This window comes from Tauraco erythrolophus, chromosome 3, assembly GCF_009769465.1.
Source record: "Tauraco erythrolophus isolate bTauEry1 chromosome 3, bTauEry1.pri, whole genome shotgun sequence".
Lineage (NCBI taxonomy): Eukaryota > Metazoa > Chordata > Aves > Musophagiformes > Musophagidae > Tauraco > Tauraco erythrolophus.
Window position 1 is genome coordinate 79,922,299 of NC_141467.1, and position 15,764 is coordinate 79,938,062.

A 15,764-nucleotide genomic window follows, 5' to 3' on the forward strand; every position below is an offset into this window, starting at 1 on the left:
CTCAGAGTCCATATATCCAGAAATCAAAGATGTATCTTATTTGTATTTTTTAAAGTATCTTTGGATTTGAACTGGTTTGGGACAAATATGTGTTGAGTAAGTTGAACCTGGATTTTATCCTCACAAGAATATTGAGATGAATAAAGGTACCTAGCTGTTGTGGAGAGAGTTGCTGGGAGAAACTATTTATAATTGAATTCCTTCATCATAAGGAAAGCTATTTAGAGCAGTATTTAATGTATTTTCAATGCAAATATATGATAATTGATGTTAGGCATCCAAATGCCTTTGCTTTGTAAACACAGGAATGAAGACTCCTGTATATTGCTGGACCAATTGCTATCTGAAGACTGGAGATCCATAGGAATGCACAGAGAGGGCTCCTTGCACCTCTGGTTTTACATCAGGTGCCCATACTGCTCTCATGGCAGCACGAGTCACAGTTTATAAGGAGATTCAGGTGGGAACACTTTCCACCAACGTGTAACAAGACCCTTTCTGTGGCATGGCAAAACCATTGCCCCTGTAAGTAAACTTGTAGTAATCTGCAGGAGAAATTACACTGTCAGGCTGTGTCTTATTAGCAAGTTTTGCTGCCAGAACTTTTGTGAGGTCATGAGTTGCTGACATTTTTATGTCCCTGGAGCATGTATGTTCATCCCTGCTTTTTCGAGGTGCTGCATGCCCTCGCTGCAAGAGGCTGTAACAGCAGAAAGGCTGCTGCACACTGGGTAAGGACCCAGGGCTTGCAGCTGCCAACATTGCTGTGTTCTTGGAGCATGTGTACAGTGGCGTTTTGCTAGTAGCTATATGTTGGCTTGTGCTGTTCAGAGAGGAGATTTCACTTTGGCAGGAGAGGCTGAATTTTGTTGGCTTACATCAACTCAGTATAGCAATGCATAGAAACTTAGGGCAACTAACGCTGACTTCTGACAGGCCCCAGCTAAGACGTGTCCCTGGCAAGCACACCCTACCAACCCACTGCTGGCAGACGTTCTGCTCTCGGCTGATGCTGCTCTTGGTACCTGAAAAAAACAAGTCTCTGACACAGCAGCATAAAAGCTAGCAGAACTGTGTAGAAGAATACACGCCATGAGGTGCTTGCTGATTTTCTTTCACAATGCCCCTACCTTTTTCCCCATTTTATGCACTATTAGGATACACTTATTTGTTGACAGGCCACATAAATGGAAAGACATACAAGTCAGGGTCAAGCTTGAACACTTCTTCCTAGGAAGAACTGAAAATCAGTGCTTCTTGGAAACTTAGGAATATTTCTTTTCAACTCCTTGAACTGAAAAAGAAGAGGAAATAAAAGCTGAAGTTTGCATTAATCAGCAGTCCGTATTTACCTGCCTACAGTGCAAAGCAATAAAGAAAAACTTTAAAGGAAGAAAACACCTTCGAGTGGTATTGAAATACAATGTGGACCTAGAGGAGACTTTTGGGAGACCGAGCCAAAAAATAGAAAATGCTTTGGTAAAGTAAATAAATGTCATAAAATGAAAATCAAGAGGGTGCTTCCAAACAAGGGTAGCTGGTATATTGGTAATTCCTTCAGGCTGGCACAGTGTGCTCCCACTTCAAAAACCTTTTGTGTTTGAACCTGTGCTGGCAGCTTTTCAAAGGAATCTTGTACTTTCTTCCCTCCCCCTCCCCACTTTGCATAATAATTAGTATGCGAATATGCTTCTGATTTCTTCTTACTATTTGAATACAGTCACATTTTAGAGACTTTAGTAAAGTTCGGAGCTCCACCAAGCAGTCCTCGCTCCAAAAGCCATGCAGCCTAAATGGACCGGAAAAACAAAGCACCTCCAAATAGCATCATCCGTCATTCCCATTCTGTGCAAGAAGCAGCATGGTACAAAGCGACTGTCCTATCAGAAGAGATTCAGGATCCACTCAGGCAGTATCCTGTGCCTAACAGCACACTCCACCAGTTGCTTCATATACTGTATAACACAAGGTGAAAAAAATCCAGCAGTAAGAAGTGTCATCTGTCCTCACAATAGATTTAATTTCCTTTTCTAGGGATTGGATACCAGCTCATTCCCTGAAGCATCAAGTTACAATCAGACACTTCTTATTACTTTTTACTTTCATATATATATAATCCCTTTCTTGAATATTAAGTTCTTGACTCTGACACTATTCCTACCAGTGTAATCACAGCAATCTTGTAAAGATACATCCGTACAGAGACCTTCAAGCACCTGAATAGTCTTAATGAGTTCGGAAGTAGGCAAGATGGATCACACAGGTGATTTCTGAATGGTGGGGCTAGGATTTTGCCCAGCATACTAGTTTATGAAGTCTCAGAAACTGAGCACAGGTCTCCTCTGCTCCAGCCTCTCCCTTATTTACAATTACAATCCTGAGGAGGGAAGAACAGCAATCCCAAAGTCCTGAAGCTGTAAACTAAAGGAAAACAAAATTATGTATTTAGTGAATAATGCAAAATATGAGAAAATAATGTTAGAGATGGGTGTGATGGAAATACCTTTCCTGAGGCTAAGTGGGCATTGATGTGTTTCAAACCCATAAACAGATTTGTGCGTGTTGTTGGCTGAAGAGGCTTGATCTCACTTATTGCTTCTCAGGCAAGGACAACAGAAGACATGAGCAGTGTGCTCTTTTCCCTCTGACCTGGGATTAATGACAGCCATGCCAAGATTTCCTCATCCTTCTGACCATTTGATGACAGAAAAAAAAAAGATGGCTTATTATCACTCATCCTTCTGACTCCTTGGCTGTGGAAGCTAACTCAGGAAAATTAATGGGAAAGCAGTTTTGGGAACTGATTTAATTGTAAAGGGAGAAAATGAAGAGAGAAGGAATCACTCTCAGGAATCAATCAAAAACCTAAATTCAAATACTGCAAGTACAGTTTTACATGAGCCTGTTCATGCAGCCCTATGTTTTGTCTCTCACTGGAAGCAAAACGGAAAGCTGTACATTGGTGGTTAAGTTCAAGATGTTGTGGGTGCAACAGCCAACCTTTGAGGACGGATTATTTTCTTGCATGACTTACAGCAACACATTATAACTATTTAATCACTGTTTATAATCTCTTTCCAGAGATACAGTCCCATACAGACACTTAGAGCCTATAGGGCACAATACATAAAGAATATACAGAACGCACAGGAAAGAGACAGGTAAACAGGCATATCCCTAACAGCCATTTACTTGTGTAATGTTTTTATTTAAAGTTGTTTTGTTACCCTCAATGGAATGGGACACTGGAGGACTGTGGCAGTTTGAGAGAAATGTATTGTTGCATACCCCGGCATGCTCCGTGATCTGTATAGCGGAGGACACAGCCCCAGCTGCAAAAAAGTACCATCCAGATTGTGCACTGAAAAATACACGAGAAAAAATACAAATGAGTCACCTCCAATAAACGGCTGGAGGAGTTGGGTTGGCAGGGACAGCCATTATCTTATAATAATGCATGTTTCAAACCCCTCCTCAAGGTACACGCCCATGAAGCTCATTAGTATTACAGTCTCTTCACTTAGGCAGAAAGTTCATGAATATTGGAATACTGCATTGAATATTAGAGGGAAATTCTTCACTATCTTCCTGCTACAGCAGCTTTTTGGAAACGTACTAAGGGCTTTGATCCTAAAAACACTTACCTGTAAGCACCTGGGTAGTCCCATTGACTTAAACAGAATCAATTGAGAGCTTCAATTCAAGTGTTTGCAGATCAAGACTCATGTTTATATTTTAAGATCTTATCTACAGAAGAAATCACACTCATTGACCTGCGTGTTTTTATAAACACACCTTTATTTAAACGAGTGCGATGCTACTTGCGCAGGAGGCTGCCGTTGGAGGGGCCACGCCCCTGCCTCGCTTCCCAGCGGTGTGAAGGAAGCGACGGCTCTCAAGACAGCTGGAGACCATCAAGGAGCACTGACATTCCCTCGAGCACCCAGGGAGAAGGCCTGTTGCCTGCAGGCAGCGGGAAAGTCTCCTCGTGCTTCGTCCATTCGCCATAGGTCCTCGCGCCGCTGATGCACCAGCCCTCCAAAACGCAATCCCCTGTGGCTGGCAGCCCCCGTCGCACCGAGGGTGTTTCTCCCTGGGAATGGTGCGTGGATGGGAGTTTTCAGGACTCCTCCCCAAGATGCCGGAGTCGGGCGGGAGCACCCGGGCCGCGCCCGCCTCGCCCCAGACGGGCCTACGAGGCGCCGCGGCCCGACCCGTGAGCAACGGGGGGACGCCCGAACCTCGCTCGCACCGCAGCACCGGGCCCGGGCCCTGAGGCGGCTGCAGGCGGCCCCGGTGCGACCGGCACCAGGCGGCAGCCCGCCCCCTTCCACCCCCGCGGCGGCTCCTCCTTCCTCCCCGCCGCCCCGGGCGGAGGCTGTGCTGGCGCCGCCGCCGCCCGACCTGCGTGGGGAAGGTGCGTGTTTGCTCTGCTGCCCGCCTTATCCTCTCATCCTCTTTCCCTTCTCCGCGCCGGAGGCGCTTCCCCGGGCTGCCTGCGGGAGCGGAGCTGGCGGCGCCGCTGCAGCGCTCGCCCGGGGCCGCGCTTCTCGCCGGCGGCCCGGCAGCAGCTGCGCCGCCTGGCTGGGGGTGAAGAGGGCACGCAGGCCGCCATCGCCGGCGCCTCGGCGGGGCTCAGCCCTGTCTCCTCCTCTTGCCTTAAAGCCCTGCCGGCCTGGGCTGGAGTCTCCCTTGAAATGGAGCCGCAGCCTCGGCGCTGCCGGGCCAGCCCTGCCCTGGGCCGTTGGGCTAGAGCCCGTCGGGCCCGCCTCCCGCCCGTCCCGCCGCCCTTCTGCCCTGCCTGGGGACAGCTGCCAGCTCGGTCACCCTGCAGCAACACGGGCGCTCCATCGCGCGATGAGAAGTGCCCGCTTGTCCTCCCGTCCCTCTTGATTTTAGAGCAGATACCGAGGCCGAGTTGCAGTTGCCCGTGGTGCACACGCCCGGGGGACGCACGCTCGGCGAGGCACGGCGCTCCGCCGCCATCGCGAAACCGGCGGCGTTGGCAGCGGTCACGGACCGAACGCTGTGCCACCGCCAACGGGTCAAACCCATAAATACCAGATGGGTGCATCAGATACTTAATTACGTTTTACAGCACCTCGTAGTGAGGAGGTCCTACCGTCTAAAGTGGTTTAGTGCTTCCCAGTAGGAAATCCTAGTAGCAAGTATCCATTGGTTTTGTTTTGACAGGGCTTTATGCTTCAGAGGCCACCTGTTTGAAATTGACGCAAAAGGGAAAAGCGTGTAAGAAGAGAGGAGTTTCTGTATATGTACGTGCAGTTTTTCTATGTGTGTATATACATACTTTATAGAAGTACTAAAATATATATGAGGGAGAGAAAAGTGAGAGATAAAAAAACATGAAAAAAAATGTAGGTTCTGCAAGCCGAATCAGATTTTACTGAGGAAGCGTTAAATACGGAGGAGCCTTTTGAATGTAGTGGTTGTGCCTGAAAGTTACAGGTCTGCTCAGAACTACTGAAGAGGAAATTCAGAATACAAGCACTGGATTTCTGTTTGCTTGTTCACTACTTCTTTCGTTCTTCAAACTGCAGAATTTTTGAGACCTGCTCTTAAGTGCTGCATGAGCACCCAAAGCGCCAGCTCAGAGACAGCCATAGACATGCAACACCTGAAATCCTGATTTTGTGTTGCGTAAGCCTTAATTTTCAAAATTTTGCTTGTCTGTGGTTTTCACTCTGTTCAAAATTAAATTAATTTTTCCTGTTTCTGGAGATAGTTCAACATGTGCTTGCCCTTTTGTATCAAAAGACTGTAAAAGTGTCGTAATCTGTTGATGAAAGGGAAGCGTGTGGGTGTTTCTTCTTATAAAGCAATACTTGGTGTAACTGTGGAACAGATTCCCTGTGTGGGAATGGAAGAGCTGCTTACATCTACGTCTGTCTAGAATGTATCTCTATTTTAGCTTGAGAAATTTGTAAGATTTAAGCTAGGGTGACAAAAGTTGGCCTTGATTTTGCTCTGATTATTTTTCTGCGAGGATGAAAGCTTTTTTATTAAAAGTCTTTCTCATGCTTACCTACTGTCACTTCTTAAGATCACCTTCCAGTCTTGTCTGGTGCTCCCTCTGTTAGATAATTATTTTGAATAAAACCTCAAACACTTCTTTCCTGTCGTGGGTTAGGCCGATCCGGCAACTTAACTCCACGCAGCTCTCCCACTCCAGTAAAGTGGAGAGGAGAAAAATATAATAAAAGAGCTGAGGGTTGAGACAGGAACAGAGGAGCACCCACCAACCACGGTCCCAGGCAAAAGAGGCTGTTTTCTTAAAGCAAAACAGTTTATTAACAGCTACCTACAAAGAAAAAAGCAAACAAAAATGGTTACTTGAGAGGATAACAAGAAAACAAGGCCAGATCTTAAAAACAACACCACTCCCCCCCTTTGCCTTCACTTGCCGGCTCTACCTCCTCCCCCCAGGTGCAGGGGGGCAGGGAATGGGGGAGTGCAGGCCAGTTCATTCCATGTTGTTACTGCCGCTTCCCTTAAAGGAGAAGGAGTCCTTACACCATTGTCCCTTGCTCCAGTGGATCCCCTACTCACGGCGAAAGCGTGAGGTCCTGCCCACTGGGAGGCAATCCTTACCCCATCGGATTGCCCCAAGTGCGGGCTTTACCATTCCTGGACTTTTAAGGAGCTGTAGCCACTCTCTCTGGCGTGGGTCATCATACAGACTTTAAATGCGCTCTGGTGTTGGGTCGTCATATTGACATGAAATGCGTCTCCGTACAGACTTAGATGCGTAAATGCGCCTTGACCTGTGCCCATGATTCACAATAGTCTCAGGCTCAGGCATCTCCTTTAACAAAGCACCTCCCGATCAGCGGGGGTTGTCCCACGGACTCTAGATGCGTACCGTGCTCAGGCTCTGGCATCTCTTCTCGACGTGGATCCTCCACGGGCTGCAAGTGGGTCTCTGCTTGCTCCACCGAGGACTGGTTTCAAAGGGGGTGCTTGCAAGGGGGACTCAGCCGTGGCACACGTTGTTCCGTTCCATCTACACTGACCTGTTGTATGATCTGTGTGGCTGTTTCTCTCAGATCTCAGTCTTTTCTGGGTGAACTCAGCCTGGTGGGCACCCCGGGAGCGGGGCTCTCCCCGAGTTCCCCAACTGTCTCTGTTGGGGCCATCCTCGACGGAGCGAGCACCGGCCCGGGCCACCGGCCCGGCCGGGCGCCGGGGCCTTGCCCCTCTCCCTTCTCCTTGCTCCTCGGCAAAGACACACACCTTTCCGGTTCCTTTGTCCCGACGTAAATAGGGCAATTCGCAGAGGCGTCGACTGGCTCAAACCTGGAGGGGGATGAGAGTCCAGTCTGATGGGCAGCTTCTGCCACCCGGACCTCCCCCCCACTTCAAACCATGACATTTCCCCAAAGAAACCCTACAAAGCCTGCCATATCCATGAGAGTTCTTACATCCCTTGTTTCCTTGTAGATTTTGACTCATTTCTTTAGACATATGCACTCTATCTTGGATAGTGTCTATAAATTGTGTTTTGCAATCAGTCTTACTTTACCTGAACGTCAATCTTTCAGACGAAGTCTGTGCAGATAAACTTGGATCAGAGCCACTGCAGCTTTAGACATTTGTACAAAGCCTTTGTCTTACCCAATCTTGTTTCTTGGTGTTTAAAATATATATAATTCTTTTGAACAGCAGAACAATAAGATACTAAATCAGATAAGAACAGATTGCAAATCGGGGCTGTGGAAGAACAACCTGGCATTGACCTCTGTTGGGAGACATCTGTCAGTAAAAGCTCATATGAAGTCTTATTTGTTTTATAACACGGTTTTGCAAATGCTTGCATGTCTTTAATGCCAAATTGGGAAAGGAAGCAACTTATACAGTCTCTTATTGTTGATATAATTGCACGAACCCCTAATGCACATGGGATTCTTTTATCTATTCCTGCTGTAGTGTATAAAACTTTCTTGTTTTAAGATTGAAAACTTTGTGTTGTCATTTCTTCCTTCCTTTCCAGTTGTGGGAGAATGAAGATGAAGGATGGCAGTACATCTAAGAGATAGCAGCTGCAGGGGTGAAATATTTTGCCTAAAAAAGTACTTTGTGCGTAGAAATGTACGAAATGATTACAATCTTGAACCTCTACAGTTCTTTCTGTTCTGTCTCGACAGGAAATATTGTCTGTCAAAAACTGCATTGCAGTAATCTTTCACGTTTTTGTTACCAAATGTCTGCAGTAGTCTCAAAGTAGTGAAAGAAATGTAAGTTCTTTCTTCAGTTGACCCCCAGTCACTTACATTTTCACTGCAATGGCAATAGTGAATTTTTAGCTTTGATTTATGATCTCCTAAATGCCAATTACTTGATTAAGTCAGAATTTTTGACAGTCTGTGGAGTATACTCTGCTCTTTTTATTTTCGTTTTACAATAGAAGAAGAAATTGTATGTCAGCTTGAGAAAAATGTTAACCTTGTTAGCCTGTAGCTTTAAAAAATGATAATTTGGGTTCCTTGATCTTACAAGAGGCTTGATTTCTATTTTTGAGATAGAGGGAATGGACCAGTGGTGGGGGGTTGTGGTTGTTTTTTTTTTTTTTTAATTTATTTATGTATTTTGTTATTTAGTTTGTGGTTTGGTGTGGGGGTTTTTTTTGGCTCTTTGTGTTGTTGTTTTTTTTTTTTTTTTTTTTTAAAGGGAGAGCATTCAGACATTGAGCTCATTTGGATTGTTTTTTTCTGTCCTGGTATTAATAATAGTAATATTTTTTCAGTATCTTTTAAATCTAATTAACATAGATCTGTTTGATGAATTTTCTCCGCAGTAGGTGAGAGAAAAACATTAAAATCTCTTTGGTGCTGTTGCTGCCTAGAGGGATTTGATAGAAGTATCTAATGAACAGACATACAGATTAAAATGCATCTCGAAGAATTTTATTTATATATTTTGACAAAATGTTTCTCTGTACTACCCATTGCCATCAGAGGTATGGTAAAAGACCTGTGATCTTAAAACCTGACTTTAAAGGTACTAATGCTGTTTTAGAAAAAAAAATCCAATCAAACATATCTCAATTCTCTAAGATAAATTTTAAATCAATGATCTTTATGTTATAGCGAGAGGAAGTTAATCTCAGGTCACATATCATGGAGATTTCTTACATCATAAGAAATATAAACAACTTCAATTTATTTTAAACTTGCCTGAGTGACCATCCTGCATTCAGTACAACAGTGACAGTTTCCACCAGCTGAGGATTTGCCCAGACCTGTCTTGTGACCCCGCAGATGTAGCATCTTGTGCAACTGAGAATTGTTGTCACCTTTGTGAAGCCTGTTCTAGTACTGCTGTGAGAAAACAGTTCTGGTTTTAAGTATAGGCGTGTTGTTTCTTTTTTTTCTTTCTTTTTCTCCAGTTACTGGTTATGGTATCTGATATTTTACTTAAATGTAGTGATAGTACATTTCCTGCTAGAACACTCTGTATGAAAGTGAATGAGATCACTCTTCTGCCCTCCCCCAATTTTTCTAGCTTTCATCTGCTGCATGTATGTTGATATCCTATGCCTTTAGTTTTTGTGTTAGTTTTTTTCAGAGGAGGCACTTGACTGTGAATTTATGTAAGACATGTGAATCAAAAATAAATTTGTGTTTCCAGTAGCCCTACAAAAGGGGCTTATGTAAAATTATGCATGTGCCAATAGACATTTGAGAAAGAAATTTGCTTTTTTGAGGCCTTAAAGTGAGATCTGAGCCAATAGACTCCACTGGGAAAGCATCAGCTTTTTTATCTGTAACTTTGGAAGACCAAAGCATAAATTTGATTTATCTGTAATGGTTTCCCCTTCTGCTCTCCATAGGTTTTGAGATTAGTGTTTCTGATCTTGTTGATTTTTACCATTTGGAATCACAGGGCTCACCTTCTAGTTCTCTCCCTGGTCGTGTTCTTCCATACAAAACATGAATGCTCTTCTGTGGCAGACTGTGAAAACACTTTAGTGTTTTAGTGTTTAGAGTTTTAGTTTAATGAAATTCTTTATTGCTTTGGAAGCAGAAAGAATTGTAAGTTACCAATTTCTTTAATATTGATCACATACTTCAGTGAGCTATTAATATTTTCTCTTACGACAACTAGATAAGGCAGAAAAGTACATTACTGATCTCAGGTAATGTATTCAGTTCTGCCGAAAAATACGCTGAGCAGACGGTTTCTGCCTTAGTGAGGTACCCTAGAAGGAAAACAAAGTCAACTTGATTTTAATTACTTGTTCAGATTTATTGTCTTGAAATAGTTGTTGGGTAGGAAATTTCTAGAGGGTTTTCAGAAGCAAAAAAGTCTCAGGAATAGACTTGGAAAATTCTATGCAGGCTCTGAGTTACTGCCCTTGTCTAATTTACCTGCAGATGCTGCAGAGGTTTCTACACCAGTCACCCACCTGTCCCTCCTTGGTCAGCGATTCTCACTCAAGTACTTCTCACTGGCATCCAATGATAGGACAAGGGGAAATGGATATAAGCTGGAGGTTCCGCTTAAACATGAGGAAGAACTTCTTCCCAGTAAGGGTAACAGAACACTGGAACAGGCTTCCCAGAGAGGTTGTGGAGTCTCCTTCTCTGGAGATGTTCAAAACCCGCCTGGACGCATTCTTGTGTGATCTGATCTAGGTGGTCCTGCTCCAGCAGAGGAATTGGACTAGATGATCCTTTGAGGTCCTTTCCAATCCCTAACATTCTGTGATTCTGTGAAGTAGCAGAGGTGGCGGAAAGAGCAGAGATGTCTGCTCTTCAGGCTGCAGTGACTGCCGCAGTCCAGTCTTCCTTCGAGTAGTACATCCCCGTTTTCTCTTTGGCAGTGACCTACTGGTACTAACGCTTATGATCAAGTTCTGCAAACAAAGAATAAATGTTTTTCACTGGATTGGTTCCCAGAACCAACTTTCTGCCTGACCATACAGACGAGGTTCTGGTGTGAGTTAATGGCAATTTGGAGGGCAGAGCCACTGTAGCTGGGACCTGGATGGACTTAAGCCACAACTGATCCAGGTCTTTTGTTGCCCCGTCCATAGGCTGGTAAAATACGCTTACACCGATTGTAGTATACATTACTACTGCAGCTAAGGTCTGTGATTCATGCTTGGTTTTGGACTTACCTGTTATAGCTGAGGAGAAAACTTGCAAAAAGAGTGGTAGTGAGTGGGAATATCTCTGTGGCTGCCCTTCAAAGAGTAACTGAATGAGGGCAGGTGTGCTTGTTTCCAGCAAGTGGTGCCACCCAAGTCAGCAGATACATCTTGCTTTGCAGTGCTGTCTGGTGTACACTGCAGTTGTGATTATGAAAAAGACCTGGCACAGCCAAACCCAGTATATCTGATAACGGGTGAATCATACGGGGTGTTTAGGTAGTTGTCTGATTTTGGGCTGTTCCAGCAAATCTGGTGATGAGAGAGAAGAAGGTGGTCAAACTGGAGGAAACTTGGAGAGAACAACTTACGCTGAATGTCAAAACATCTCTTAAGTTTGCTGTGCTCATAGCAGGTGACAACAGTGTCTTCAGCCTCACATCTGCGTTTTGGCTGGGACAATGAATTTTTTGTTTCGTTGGAAAAAGAGACGGTCAGAATAATATGACTGTCTTTATGTGTTTACATGTGGCAGTAGGTGAGGTGAAAACTCATTTGCAAGTCTTTTTCCCTAGAGGAAAAGGTGTTTCCCAGTGCTATGCGGTGTTTCTGTTAGCAGTCCTCTCGTTGTTCAAAGTAGGTCTGATTTTTTTTGCCTAGAATATTGGTTTTGAGTAAAGATAATCCTTTTGACACAACAGTGAGTTATTTTGTGTTCTTAAGTGAACAAGACTTTATGCTTTCTCTAGTATAGAAATTTTGGCATGGGTAGAAATGATTTTTTTTTTCTCTACATTGTACTCTCCCATCTGCCGTTATTTGTGAAACAAATTTGTGAAAATTGCTTTTTGGTTTAAGCTTTTAGACTGAAAGACGTCAATGCATGTTTTAAGCTTTATTTGAGAAGCTATCTTTATCAATAGTGATATATCTTATATGTTTCTTTGGTCCAGATCACATGGCAAGTTTTATTTAAAGTTGAAGCATTAAAAAAAAAGTACAAAGTGAATCCTCTTTTGCTGACTCTGACTTTAAGTCAGGAGATGAACCCAGCAGTTAAAAACTGCATGATATATGTCTGTAAAGCATAGCTGATGTTTATATGCTTGTCTTAGTTTAAAAAAAAAAAATACAGTGCCATTTTCTTGTGAGTATGCTGCAGCCCTCTTAGATATCTCATCATTGAGTTACGCAACACACTCTTGTGAATCCCACTATCATGCATTTACAGGTGTCAAGGGTTTACCAAAGTCAGAGCAGTCATGTTTTGGGGGAGTAGTAGTCAAATTTTCTCTTCTTTTTTTTCCTCCCCTTTCACATGCTGCTTTATCTCCTTTGGCTTTTCCTCATTGTTGTAATGCTGGAAGATACGGCACTTCTCTTTTGCTTCTGTTCTCAGTGCAGTGATATGAGAATTAAATGTATTCAGACAGGAGATTTGGGGTTGTTCAGCCTGGAAAAGAGAAGGCTCTGAGGTGACCTTATTGCAGCCTTTCAGGGAGCCTGTAAGAAAGGCGGAGAGAGACTTTTTAGCAGGGCCTGTTGCAATAGGACAAGGGGTCATGGTTTTAAACTAAAAGAGGGTAGATTTAGACTAAATATAAGGAAGAAATTTTTTACAATGAGGGTGGTGAAACACTGGATCAGGTTGCCCAGAGAGGTGGTGATGCCTCATCCCTAGAAACATTCAAGGTCAGATTGGATGAGGCTCTGAGCAACCTGATCTAGTTGAAACGTCCCTGCTCACTTCTGGGGGATTGGACTAGATGACCTTTAAAGGTCTCTTCCAACCCAAACTATTCTGTGATTCTATGATGACTGTTTTCTGAAAATCCAGAACACACAGCCCAGTTGAGCAGCATGCAGACAGGAATGGGAGCATGGGAAAGTTCCTTTGAAGAATGTTATATAAAAATAACTATTGGGAGCTTATCAGTATGTGAACTGTATATAAAAAGCCCAGATGCACACTGGATAAGTACTAATAACTAGAGTAGGCATACGTCTAATGCAACCTCCCCAAATGATCAAAATGAAACATACTGTCTAACATCTCTTGTCCCTACAGACAAGCAGCATAAGAAGGATGAAAGTCAGCTAATACTAGCTTTTTTCCTGAAAAACATTTTCAGCTGTGGTGAGGTAGCAGCTGGGCTGTTAGCTGCAAGCATCGCTGCAACTGTGGGTGGTGGTCTGTGCAAGCTCAGCTGCTCTTCCGAAAGTAGAAGGTAACTTTGCTGTAGAAAAACTCTTAATCTAGGAGTTAAATGAGATGGTAAACTTAAGAAATGGAGGCTTGTTACTGACCTTGCTTGCTCTCCAGGTGTTTATATCTAACTACTTTGTACTCAACAAGTAGGGCATATTGGTAAACATGGAGTAAGGAGTGCAGGATTAGTACCATCAGATCTGTTCCAATGGATGACTGGGAAGTTGTCTTCATCAGGGGCAGGACTGATACGTAATTCATTGCTCAAAGCACTGTTTCTGTCCTGGCCCAGCTTCCAAATGGTTTCGAAGAGCTTTTTGAGGAGTCACTCTAATACGGAAATCAGGGAAATGTGGGCACATGTGGTGAGATCATCATCCTGAAAGGATCAGCGCTTCATCAAGAAGTCAAAGATGACTTTTTGTCTGCTTCTGAATGGAGCAGTGGCAACTTTATGTGAACTCTGCCTTATCAATTGCCCCTACTTGCAAGCTGATATATGTGATAAAATGAAAACCATGTGTAGGTGATCCTCCAATACCAGTTTCATTTTAATTTGGAATTGCATTTAATTCATGAAGAGACTGACGTTTGCAATATCTGGATTCACTGAAGGAGGCAGAGGCTCCATTTTTATCTTGTACTAGTAACACCAGAGCCCCAAATGTTAAATAGTCTCTCTACTCATACTGTGGATATAGCCCTCTGAATTTTATGCAATTATGACAGGGCAAATGTGTGGTTTTGAAAATCACCATTTATAACTAAATCAAAGTAAAGTGCTCTAAGTGGGTTGTTTCTGCAAGCTTTTGTCTCCTTAATGATTGGCTTTGTGACTGGAAACACTTAAAGACAGCGTTCCCAAAGCCATGCTTGCAGAGGGCTGCTTAGCAGGTAGGTTAAAAGCCAGAGGTGTCCTTATACCGGAGGTCCCTGCCCAGTTTGATAACACTGTATCTAAATAGCAATTTAAAGAGTGTCTAAATAGTTTCACTTTTTATTGTACTTCAGGCATAACTCGTCCAGCAGACCCAGAAAGAGCTTGTGGTTGTCACCTGCAATAGCAGAAGGGTAGGATGGGCAACGGGGGTCTGGAAATGCCGCTGTGAGCTCTCTGGGCTCTGCTTGGCTGAAGTTTTGTGTGCTTCCTGAGCTGAGGTGCAGTGACTCACCAGGGCCAGTGGCGAGTCACTTGGCAGTGGTGGTGAGCTGATTTTGTCAAAGATGGACATTGGGAAAACTTCTTTGGAGTTTGGGAGCTGACACCTGTGTGTCAGCTTTGCCTTACGCATTCTGAACTGTGCAGAAGTATTTAAGACCTAGGAGGAAACTTCTGGCTGTTTTGTTTCCTCCTGTATTTTCTTGGCATAATTTAATCTCTGAGTATTATTGGTCAGGTGCAGTGTCAGAATCATGTCAGTGCAGAGTCAGGGAGATGTCTTAATATAATATTTGCAGAGAGAGGGTTGATCACATTCTGTCTTTTTTCATTTATTCTGAAGCTGCTGTTGGTATTTTTGCGTGTTTGTTCTGTGGTATATCTGCAGGTACAGCTATGCAATAATAAGGCATTTATTTTTGCTTGGACAGTTATCTATATTAACAACATTATCTAAATTCTATTCTATTCTATTCTATTCTATTCTATTCTATTCTGTTATCTTTTGATATTTTTCTAAAGATTTTCCCTGATGAAAAACTTAAAAAACTATAACTTTCTGGAAACTGTTGGCTTTAGGTCTCTTGAAAAACGCTAATCAAGGCCAATGGCTAATACTCCTGAACCTGAAAACTGTACTGTAGACATATTCTACGTTTAGCTTTATAGATAATTCACTGTGTAAGCATCTTACTAAATAGATAATGTAGTCTATAATGCCATTAATCCAGTGCTGCTGCACTCAATTAAATATTTTAATTTGAGCACATGAATGGGATTTGAACATATAAGTTGCTAATGCAGCTACTTTTCCTGGTAATAATTCTGAGTACTGAGAAATCAACACAATCCTCTAAAAGGTGTTTTAGACTCTTGATTGCACCTTGAACATCCACTCAGGTTTATGCTGTCATTTTTTGGCTGCTTCAGAGAGAGGTTTCTTCAGTTTCAGCTGTCTGCTTAGAATGGTAGTTCTTTGAAAGGTGTTAAGAAATTTGTGTTCATTCAGATGTCAGCTATCCTTTGATTCTGAGCAATGTGTTCCTGTCTTTCATGTTAAAAAACAAAGGACCTGTAGTTGGTAGTAGCAAGGTGTATGTTTGAGAACTAAATATTCAAAGTGAACTTTAAATTTTGCATTGCGGTACTTTCACATGAAAATTTTATACATCTGTGCTTCTCTGTACATATTTTCCCCCTGCTCAAACTTAGTCTACACAGAAAATTGTCAATACTTACCTAAGATTTGCTAGCCTTTAGCAGCTCAGTATAAGCTATTTCACAGATTA